Here is a 12036-nt window from a genome sequence, read left to right as displayed (position 1 = left end):
GAGCTCATTGTCCAGTGCGGGAGACAGTCCAGTTCAACTCAGTGTGGCGTGTGGCCGGGGCAGCCGACCGGGGCTGGCATCGGACCTCACGGGGGGCGGGGGGCGCAGGGCTTCAGGGCCAAGGAGACTTTCCTAAAGAGGAGGTCATGTGAACTGGGCTCTGAAGGTCAGGTGGAATCTGGGGGTGGGCAGAGGAGCCCGGGAAAGGGACCAGCATTTGCAGAGCCCCGGAATGAGGGAAGATGCGTGTGTGCAGGGCTTGGATGTGGCTCCTGTGGCCGGAGCAGGACAGACAAGGAGAGAAGGGGGAGATGAGGCCAGAGACGTGGGCAAGAGCCAGCCTGGGGAGGGACATGAGACCAGGTCGCGATGGGGAAGGGCTGGAGTGGGAGAGGCTGGGCTATAAACCACGGCGTCCGTGGTCCATGGGACCCGGGTCCGCGGTGGTGGCTGCTGGCATGCTGGGCGTGGCGTTACCCATGGGGATGTAAACATGAGTAAATAAACAAAAGGATCCGGGTCCGGGGCAGGGGTGCAGGGTGGAGCCCTCCCTCAGGGGACGGAATGTTCTTCATCGTAATGAGGAAGGAGGAGGCTGCGGTTGACCGGGGAGGGACGGGGGTGTTTGGGCAGCCCGCGGTGCCGGACAGATGGCTCCTTTCTGCGGAAGCAAAGTTATAAATCACTTCTTATGTATTAGGCACGCTCAGAGAGAAATGTTGCACTCACGTGAGCCCTGATTTTAAAACTGACAGGAGCATTTCAGCTACACGTGTAGCTGCGCTAGTTTTGAGAAAGAACAGGAGGGAGACGACTCGGCTCTCCAGGCCCCAAAACGTATCCCAAGTCTGCGGTCACACAGGGTGGGGCTCGCGCTCCGCTAGAGAAACAGACTCACAGCACAAAAACGGGCTCGTGCACACATGGGTCCTCGAGCGCCAAGTAAGTCGGCTCCTGATTCAGGTTGCCAGCCTTCTAGAAGAGAGAGAATCGTGCCCACACCGGGACGTCTGAAAGGACAGGAGCAAACACGGAGGGACAACGCAGTCCCCACGCACGCAGATCCGAGAGCACGGACAGCAGGGTGAGGAGGGACGGGGAGCCCTTGGCGGTGAGAAGTGAGCAGAGGACATCACCCCCAAAAAGAAATGCTGGGCTCAGCCCCCCAGCACTGAGAACATACGTCCCAGCTCACAGTGTTGGCTGAACCAAAGGGACGCACACGGCTGAGGGACAGGGTCAGCCCTGCAGAGAAGGAGCGATGCCTATGCCCCCAAGGGATGTGGCAGTGAAGGGGAAAGAGGGAGTCGGGGTGGACCCACCAAAGACCCTGCAGGAAGGGAAGAAAAACCATCTCGGCACCTCCACATCACAGATTACAGCTGCATTTCCCCGAACAGATGGAAGAAAGTTCTCGTCACTGAACGTCTAGCATATGCAGAAACCAAACCAACTCTAGACCCAGCTACGATAAAAAGGAAAATTAAAAATGTGAATCATAACCGTTTAGCCAATAATCGTTCTTCTCACAAAGCCGGGAAGTCGGGTCGAAGGGTAGCGTGACACGGTTTAGACGACATCTGACCTCCTCGAACTAGCTTTTGGAGTCATTAAAAAACACACAGAAATAGGAACGCAAAGATGAAAAAGAGAACCGTCAGAAAGAGGAGGAGAAAGAAGCAAGGTGAAGGCAGGAGAGAGAGAACCACAAGGCAAAACCATCTCAGAATAAAAAACAAATCATAGGATGGCTAAGGGGAAAAAGTCGAATTAAGTCTTAATCAGGGGCATGAAGACAAGACAGAAAAGTCGCCGTCAGAATGAAACGGAGTTAAAGCGGGACGTGAAAGTGGGGAGGAGAGAAAGGGACCGGCACGGGGGTCCGCTGGGTCCCGGAAGAAGAAAAACAACAGAACCGTGTTCGTACTCGAGTCTGCAGTCCAGGGTCTCAGGGAGGGCTCACGCCGGCACATGGGAAGGCACCATCGCGGGCTCTGGAAATTTTACCTGCAACGGTCACCTCCAAGGCCCGCGTCAGTAAGACGGGCTTTAACGACAAATATCCCCGCGATCTCCCCGTGCGGAGCGTTCATGGCATAACAAGACAGGCAGGTAAGACCCTTCTCAAGAAGAGCCCGCAAAGGAAGGGAAGAGTGGGGATGCGTTTCCGGGAAACCCAACCAAAGGGCAGGGCAGGGGACAGTGTGCGCATACGTGCTGCCTGCCCGCTCTCTCCGCTGTCAGGAGCCGGGAACGATGACCTCCCGCGACAGCCCAGATTGTGGTTTGCAAATGTCATTCCCACTACACGGAACGAGGCCCGTGGAGGGTCGACTGATTCAAGGGCAGGAAGGAGAATGTGCAAGATGAGCCAGAAATATCTTGGGCGGGAAAGTAACACTGTGCGCAAGGGAATAACCGCTCGAGTGGTGGGGCTCGTCACAAGGACGAAGGACCAGCTTGAAGGGGACCCCCGCGGGCCAACGCTTGCGGTAATGTGAGCACCAGACTTTGACCACAAGAGACGTGGGATCCATAGCCTCCAAAGATAAGAGGCTCCTAATCCCTGCCCGTTGTGAACGTCACTTGAGATGGCTCAGGGGACCCGGCGGGTGCCATCGAGGTGACGATCTTGAGACGGAGAGATTCTCCAGGGTCATCCAGGGAGCCCTAAAGGAACCATGAGTGTCCTTACCAGCACGAGGCAGAGAGAGACGAGAACACAGGGCAGAACGGGGCCGTGAGTGGGGGCCGACCCGCCAGCTTTGAAGGTGGAGGGCGGGGACAGAAGCCAGGGCATGCTACGAAGGGGGCTCCGGAAGCTGGATCTGGGAGGGAAGGGTCTCCCCGGGCTCCAGAGGGGGCGTGGCCCAGCGGGGACCTGGACTTGGGCTCCGTGGAAGCGATTCTGCACTTCTGACTCCAGTAGGATAGTAAATGTGGTTTTAGAAGCCACCAAGTACCAAGTTCATGGTGATTGTTCCAGACGCCCAAAGGAGCTGATGGAGTCCAAAGCGGGCGCAAGTCACAGTGACACAGGAATCCAGGAGTGCGTCCTTATAGGTGGAGGGGGTGCAGGAGAGGGCGGGGATGCGAGCTTGTGGGCAAGTCCATGGAGGGGAGGGGCTCGACCTTGCAGGAGAAGGCCGGCTGGTGAGTGCGGGGAGTCACCGCTCTGTAGCCGTCGTGGTGAGGACAGGTCCAGGCAAGAATCGGGGACGAATCGCTGTGTCTGGGGGACATTCCGATGAAGGTCAGGGGAAACGGCGATGGGCTGACTGTCACACTCGGGGCCGGCGGTCACCATCGCCGTTACGAAAACAGCTGGTGCACACCGTGGGCCTCCAGGTAGGAGACCCTGAGAGAAACAGACGCCGCATTTGCAGCAAGACTTGCAACTGGACAGGAGAAAACATCGGACAAAATGCAGTTGAGGGAATAACCGGCGAGTGCGGAGAACGGACTCGTGTCCCAGAATTATCCGTGTCGTGGCAGAAGGAAGGCTGTGGAATGGACAGTTCTAGATCGGCAGGGACCAAGGCCGGTGAGTCAACGCTGCGTCGAGAAAGGGCGTCCACTGCCTCCATTCTGACCTCAGATTTCGCAGCTGGGTTCTTCTTTCCAGCGGGGCCTTGGCTCAGGCCGGAGACCCTGAGGGCCGAGCATCCCACGGTGGGAACAGAAACCGCCCCCTCGAGCAGCCAGGACAGCCCCGAGCCCGTGAGACCCGTGACTGACCCCGAGACAGTGACGGACCTGACCTTCACCGCCTACCTGCCCACGACCTCCTCCTGTAGGCCTGGAGCTGTTTTCCACCCTTGGGGGACGGTCTGTGAGGCGCTGGTCCGCGGGCTTCCTGGGGCCTGACTCTGTGAAACGAACGTCTGTCCTGTCTCACCCCCGCCGTCTCCCTGCCTTTGATGCTGCCAGCGGCGCGTGGCTGACCTGGCCCGTCGGGGAGCCCCGGAGCCAGGGGCTCGTGCACCCCGATGCCCCATGCCCTGGAGGGAAAGAATGACGCCAAGAACAGTACGGGGACAAGGAAATGACTGGAACGTGGACGGTGGGTTTGGTGAAGTGATATCCTCGGTGTGAAAGGTTTTGATTTCAACATCAGCACTCGGTTACATAAAAGAATAACTTTATTCTTGGGCGCCTGGGTGGCTCAGTGGGTTAAGCCTCTGCCTTCGGCTCAGGTCATGATCTCAGGGTCCTGGGATCGAGCCCTGCATCGGGCTCTCTGCTCAGTGGGGAACCTGCTTCCTCCTCTCTCTCTGCCTGCCTCTCTGCCTACTTGTGATCTCTGTCTGTCAAATAAATAAAGAAAATCTTTAAAAAAAAAAAGAATACCCATATTCTTAGGAAACACACACTAAAATGTTAAGGGGCAAATGGATACAATGTCTGCACCTGGGAGAATATGTTTGCAACCAATAGTAGGGGAAAAAATGAGCATTCCTAAAAATAATTGAAAAAAAAAAAACTCTACAAAGAACACAATGTAAAACTGATCATATAATAAGAAATAACAGAAAACATACATGGAAAGGTGCTGAGTCTCTCATCACTAATGCCATGTAATTTAAAACAAGGAGGTTCCAGAAGAGTTTGGGAACATAAAGGGTTGGCACTAAACCCACAAATAGTGGGGGTGCCTCACAGGGCAGCCGCTCCCGAGGCAGCGCACCCCCATGGGCGAAGACGGTCTCTGCCGTGGTCACGCTCAGAGCGGAACGTGGGTAGTGACGATGTGTCGGGATAGGGACGGAGACCGGTCCCTTCCTCCAGCGGGACTCAAGGAGTGGGATGGAACGTCACGTGCAGTGAACAAGTCCGTCCCGGCAGCGGTCCCGCTACCCAGCGCGGCGTCACGGGTGGGCGAGGACGCCGGTGGTCCCAAGTGGACGTCCGCCTCCCTCGGGGCCGTGTTTCCTGTCTCAGAAGGGGAAACGTGTTACTGTGTTGCTTGTGTAATTAAGGATTTCATAGGTAATTAAACATTAATTCCAAAATGCGGGCAGCAGTCTTTACCTCCTCAAGATCGTTTATAAATCAGTGTCCCTGTGTCTGTGAATAAAGCAGCGGCCGCGTGCTGAATGACGGCTCCCTCCTGCCGTTCTGGCTTCTGTTTTCCCTCTCCCCCGGCCCCTCAGGACGCACCATGTAAATCTGTAATGTGGCGACCTGGAAATCAGGCCGAGGTGAGGACAAAGGCAAGCGCGTCTGGGTCCCAGCAGCGGGGGGTATCTGCCTCCCCCTGTCCCGGTGCGTGTGGGAACGTCTTCCGTCTCCGGGCTGCGGGGACTGGGGGGCGGCGGGGAGGGTGTGGCGGTGGGTCTAGGCAGTTGCACATTTTAGCAGCTCTGTTCTTCGGGGACGATGTGAAATCACGGTATTTCCCTCCCCAAGCCCGACGGCTAGAAAATATAGGTCTTGCGCGACCTCGGGGTCTCAGGGACGAGTGTCCAGCCTCGTACGATTCGCGGCGGACTCGAAGTCTCCCCAGAGATCCTCTCGACAACCGCGGGCTCTCATGTTAGAGAACCGTTTGTTGTTGCTGTTGATTGGCCTGTCTGTTTTGGTAGAGAAACCGCGGTCCAGAGGAGGGAGGTGACTTCTCCGGACCACGGGGTTGAGGGCCGACCCCGGCGCTGACCGTCCCTCCGACATCACAGTGAGCCCATGTGTTTCTCACGGGCTCTCCTTGGGCAAACCGGAGTGAGCGCAGCAGGGGAACGTTCCGGTCTTCTGTGGGTTTACCAGCCCACATGGGCGCTGACGGGAGCCCAGCCCCGGGACGCTGTCTGCCTTGGAGCCAGGGTCTGGGAGAGGGTCTGCACCTCCAGTACTGACGAGGGGCGACGGGGTGAGCCGTTGCAGGGGGCGCGGGGGCTTCTGGAACACTGCGAGGGTAGAGCATCATCTCCATCGTCAGGCGTGAAAGTAGACTTTGTGAGGGTCTGGTCATGGGTTACACGCTCGGTTTCCCCCAGTGGTGAGGGAGCCGGTTCTCTGCCTCCCCAAGGGGCAGAGGAGCCCTGGCGGGGAGGAACCAGCATTCCCAACTCCCCGGGGCTACTTCTGAATCTGGTCGCAGCCTGACCTGGTTCATCTCGCCATATTACACGCCCATGGGGTTCGACAGCCCATCCAGGAGGCGAGCTGCTCGGCGCAGCATGGGGAACGCACCAGCGAGGCGGGGGGCCGTGGCCACACGGGGGGAGCAAGTGTGGGGGCGGGTCTGGGGAAGCCCACAGGGAGCGACGGTGCAGAGTGTGGGGTCCAGGAGCGGACGGGCCAGCCTCCGACATCTGTGCACACGGTCTGACGATCAGTCACGAGGACCCCTGGTTTTCCCGCCTGCAGGACCGTGGTGACGCCAGTGGCTGCCAGTCCCCTGTGGGTTGCAGGGAAGTGGGGGGGTGGGGTGAGGAGACAACCACCAGCCACCCTGCGGGTCTCCTGTCGCTGTCGGGTGGGACAACCTACTCCAAGGACCTAGTGTTTCAGGTTTTCCTTCTGTGGTTAGAAGCAGTTACGGTGTGCAATCCAGCGGGGACCCGGGCTAGAAACCCTGTTTCTCTCCGCAGACATTTGGGTCGCCAGCCGCGTCATTGGCTTTGTCGTGTGACCTTGGGCCCAGTCCTGCCCCTCTCCGAGCGTCCTGGGAGAAACTGGGGGTCAGAGGTCGATCCCACTGTGACCGCTTAGAGAGACACGGGTCACAGTGACAGAGGCGGGCGTGGACGCCCCCGGCCGGGATCAGAGCTCCTGGGGCACGTCGGGCGAGCGGGACACGCACTTTGTATCAGCCGCTGGCGAGCGTGCAGGGAAGCAACAAGGGTGGGAAGCCAAGGGCGCGTCAGGGTTCTTCGGAGGAGCGGAGCCTGCGGGATCCCTACGTTTACGCCGTATGCACCGTGGGGGCGGAGAGTTCTAACGGACGAGCTCCGGGGCCCACGCCCCTGGGTGCACAGCCCGCTGCGCAAAGACCCGAGAGCGGCAGCCTCTGGAGTCGGAAGGCGGAGACCGTGTCCCGTCCGGCAGGAGGACAGAGCCTTGACTCAGTCTGCCGGATTGCATGTTCGTCCCCTCCAAAACCCCTTCCCGGACGCACCCAGGGCCCGGCTGGTGGCACGTACAATCCACCCCTGCGGACACCAGAAGCCGACTTCCCGAGGGACAGCTGGGGGCGTCTCCTTGGTCAGCTACGGGGCTTTTCTGGGGGACGGTTCCGTGCACCCTGTCGGGCCACCGAGTCTAAGTCGGCATAAGAGAGGATGTTCCGGCACTCAGGGAGGTCTGTTCCCGCAGACAGCGGCAGGAACACCAATGCTGGGGGGCAGGCACGGGACGGCGTCCGGGGCCTCAGGTATCTTCCAAGCACGAGGGTCTTTGCAAAGGCTTCCAAACGCAGGTGGTGTCGCCACCAGGATCCACACGGGACCGAGCGCATCGGCACCTAGTCCAGGCCAGACTGTCCCCGTCCCCACAGGGCTCGCGTGAGGACACTCCCCCTCAGTAACCATCAGGGGCTCCCATCACCCAACAAACAACGCTCAGACTCACTGGGCCAGTCTACAGGGCCTTCCTCCCCCGCTGACCACACCACAGCTTGTCTCCCCATGGCTTTCCCACCAACCTCCCATGCCCCAGGTCTCTGCGTCCTGTCCCTCCTGGAGGGACAAGCTCCCAGTCCTTCAGGAGACGGCTCTCTGACCCTCCGTGAGTCGCCTGGGCCCCGGGTCTGATGCTTACACCAGCACTGGCCACACGACCCCGCTCTGTCTGCGTCTTGCATCTGTCACCCCCGTGAATGGGGCGCACGCTTGCTCCTGTGTCCAAGCCACACTCGGGGCCGGCCAAGGTGACGGTCTCAGATCCCGCTCACGGAGGTGGACGGATTGTGTCTGCCGCCGGCTCCCTTCCGCCTGCAGTCCTTCCTGCTGAAACCTGAACCCCTTCTGAACCGTTAATCTGCCCAGCTGATGTGTGCGAGTGGTTTCCAGGCGCCAAGCCCCGCCCGCCCGCCCCAGGTTTGGGGACAGACCTGGTGAGAGGTAAGAGGACACGATCTTGGCTTTCAGGAGGTGTGCGCTCCAGCAGGTGATGTAGGAACAGAGCTGACGAGCAGACGCCCCCCCACAGACCCCCCAGCAAGCCGTTGCCCTGGACAGACAGCTCCCGGCCAGCAGGGATGCTCCAGGTGTTTTATCTCCGTCCTTCAGTGCCCAGCGGGGGACAAGGCGCATTGTCCCGGCGGTGGTCCACACTTGGGCCAACAACGGGTCCACCTCCTCCCACATGTCCGAACCCCGGGCATCTCAGACGCACCCAGAACCCCGAACTGGAAAGAGCATCAGAGCTGGAGAAGCCCCGTCCCCGGGCGTCATTTCAGTTCCCTCAACAGCATTCCTCGTCCCGTGAAGACGAGCGCGGGTCCCTGCACACGGAGCTGTCCCGCGGGAGCGAGGGGTGCTGTGTGGTGTGGTTTCAGAGATGGCAGAGGGGGCGTGAGAGGCCTGGGCTCCAGGGGAGCCTGCGGGTGGTGGCAGTTGTCCAGAGCCGGCACCTGCTGTCCGTGGCTCCTGTTCCTCCTGGTGCAGAGACAGGGACGGGCGGCTCACACCCTCATCCCGGCTCACACCCTCATCCCGGCGAGCACACAGAATTGCTGCCCGTGTAGCATGGTCAAGCTTCCGCCCAGAGCCGGCCAGTTCCACGCACCAGGCATCCCGGCAAAGCTGAGCTTCTGGAAATTCACCGCGACCCTCTCTGCCTCGGAACTGACGCCGTATTAGTGTGGGGGGGTGGTGACAATTCACTCGGGCTCCTTGGCTTTGCCTCGCTGAGCAAATACGTCTTGGATACAAGGCAAGTGTTTAACCTGGTTGAACAAGACACATCTCCATGGGAACTCCAGCTCTGGCCGCTGTGCTGCTGGGGACAGGGAGTGACCATGCGGCACACAGATAGATCATCTCAGAGCACGTGCTGGTCTCCATCGCATGGGGCCATCCACTGTCCCCAGCAGCAGCAGCACTAAATGAACCGGTATCGTAGGTTCGATTTCTTCAAGCTGTGGCCATCGTCTTGATGCCTCCTGTTTGGGGACGCGTGGGGCTCCACGGTGAGAGGCTCGGGGGAGCTCAGGAAGGGTCTCTGGGACCACAGAATCTGATGGAAACGCCTGCGGACATGAATGGTCTCAGTCCCCTCTGGAAGGACAAAGAGGATTTGGGGGCGTCAGAGAACTGCCTCGCATATCTGGGAAGGACGTGGATGGATGTTTCGGGGACGCGGAAGCTCCATGTGGAAGGTGATTGGGGAGGCTCCTGTCATGGCCTGCTCCCCACGCGCTCTGTGCAGTGAGACAGCCACAGAGGGGACAAGGCGCGTCCCCCAGGTTGAGGGAGCGGGTGAGGCAGGGCAGGTGGCTCAGAGCTCGGTGAGCATCCTCCCCCACCTGCACCAGGAGCACAGGGTTTACACGCGTGCACACACAGACTGCACACGCATGCACACAGCAGGCTCCAGCGCCCGGCTCAGGGCCCTCTGCAGACCAGGCCCCGCAAGGCCAGTCATGGGAGTGATGGATGAACTCTGCCCGCTACAGTTCATCCTGGAGGCCGGGACGGACCGTGTGCCTGTGACAAATCGTGCGGCTCCTTTTCTGTCTTTACATGAACACACTTGTCAGCAAAAGAGAAGGAGAGAGAAAACCACAGAGAAGCCCGGCGGGTGTCAGGGCAGGCCTCTTACCGATGCGGTGACTTGCTTCTGTGACTTCTCGTTCGGAGTGGGACGCGGGGGCCTCTGCCTGAGGGTGAGGACAGCCCAGGCTCAGGACGGGCACCCCAGGGTTCCGCCCACCCCCACCCCTGTCCAGCGGGGGAGGGGGAGCGGGAGGAAAAGAGCAAAGAGAGCCCCAGCGAAGGTCTCTTCCCTTTGACCACGGCCCGCACGGCACAGTTCCGAACGTCGGCTTCAGAGTCAGAGCGGGATTTAACCAAAATGAGGTCCAAGTTCAAAACCCTGCTAGCTGGGTGACTTCAGCGTCCTTAGTAACGTCTCTGGCCTCGGTTTCTGCATCTGTAACGGAGTCGAGAGGAGTGGGAGCCCGGGAAGGAGCCGCTGTGTCCGTCTCTGGCAGGCACGGTCCGGCTTGGGTCCGTGGGTCCCCCCACTAAATGGTGCATTTTTTCCGCTGCTGTGCCCTCACCCCCAGAACCCCGTCCAGGGCGGAGCAGGCACTTGGTACCAACCGTTTCAGGGAGCAGCCATGCAAACACCGTGGACAGCCTTGCATCCTCAGAGCTCAGTCCGGGGGGGACAGTTTTGGGCATCGGTGACTTCTCGCTGCCAACTGGACACGATTTCCACATTTGGCTTCCTCACTTGAAACTACAGGGTTAAAACCTCGGAGTGGAGCCCGAGCACGAGGAGTTACTGTAATAGTTTTGAAATATTATTTTAATAACTTAAAAGGTGACTGTGGAGATGAAACTCGCTTTCGCCACCACACTGAGAAGAAAGAATTAAACTGACACAGAGCAGCACGGCGGCCTGCGAACCACAGGTTCCTGAAACCCCGCGCTGCGGTCCCCCTTCCTGGGTCTCTGCGTTCAGGTCAGACCCTCTCTGGGTCACAAATCACTAGTGGCCAGCACACGTCACACAAGAAGGATGCTCTCCCGGCCGCGGAGACCCGGAAACAAAGCTGTCCTGCGTTAGCTGTGCCTCCCGGACCCGAGAGGGGACCCCACATGCTCCCCCAGCGATCTGCTCTGTGCTTGTCTACACCGCAGGAACCCGTCTACACATAGTCGTACTTCTTCTCCTGGGTCTCTTGCTTCTCTGTGTTGGACGCGAGGAACGCCCTTCCTTGCTGGTCCCTCCCCGTTCGCTTGCTACAGCCCAACTCTCCGTCAGGCAGAGGCACCGGGGCAACGTGAGGCTCACGTCGGCCCCGGGAAGAGACCCCCCCAGTTCTCACGTGGCTCCCTGCAGGGTGAGGGGCCAGGCAGGTCCTTGAGGTGACCAGAGCCCCTCTCCTGAGGGCCCAGCTCAGCGCTCTGCAAGCGGCGTGCGGACGGGGCCCTGGTGCCGTTGGAGGCTGTGCTGATCCCCAGAGCCAGCCGGGATGGGAGCCGGGGGTCTGGGTGGGCACTGTGCTGAGCTGCCCGGGGCCCCTCTCCCACCCTGGATGGCCGACCCCTCCACCTGCCAGCGTCAGCGGCCCCAGCATCAGGGGAGCGGCTCGCACCATTGCCTTCAGCTGAAGCAAGCTCCCCTCCCCCACGAAGCCAGCTGCCCCGACACTGTTCCAGGCAGAAGCAGGAGCTGGAAGACCCACACCCTTACTTCCAGGGGCGACAGCAGCTCCAGAGCCCCGGGGGGACGGTCCGCCTCCGCTGCTCCGGGACGGCTCTACCCTCCAGGCCGCGGACGCACGTGCTCTCGCATGGGGTCCCCGGCCAACCGGTGTCTGTCCCATCGTCTGCCCCTGCAGAACCTCACCCGAGCCGCCTTCTCGGCTCCAGAATCTTAGCCTCGCAAATGCAGAGACACCCAAACCACCGTGTGAACGCTCGCATTTCGTGGATTTTGTGCTCTGTTCAAGCAAAAGCTTATGACGGTCCTTACGTGTGTCATTTCTAAATGTCCTGTTTTACGCTATTTTTCGTTGCTGCGGGAGAACGGGGCAGCTAATCTACCGGAGTTTATCCACCGGCGTTTTTCACTGTGTGGAGCGTCCCAAACCCACATTAATAATGTTTTTCCTCTCGTAGGCGACACGTCCTTTGCACGGCTCCGTATGTGTTCTCGCCTTTAATGCCGGTCTCGGGAAATGCTCCGTCCTTTCCACAAATGCTCCCCGAAGGCCGCGGGGTTCAGCCCTGGGGTGGGCGCCGGAGAAGCAGCGCTCGGTGGTTTCCACGTGGCGTACAAGTAAGTGGGTCCGTCTGCTACCGAACCAAGACAAGGTGCTCTGACACCTAGTAACGTGAACAGCAGGGACGGGCGGTGGTGAGG

Source organism: Mustela putorius, unplaced genomic scaffold (genome assembly GCF_011764305.1).
Source record: "Mustela putorius furo isolate JIRA1106 unplaced genomic scaffold, ASM1176430v1.1 tig00003875_pilon_pilon_pilon, whole genome shotgun sequence".
In the NCBI taxonomy this organism is placed as follows: Eukaryota; Metazoa; Chordata; class Mammalia; order Carnivora; family Mustelidae; genus Mustela; species Mustela putorius.
The sequence above is the reverse complement of the archived record's forward strand: the minus strand, read 5'-3'. Positions refer to the sequence as shown.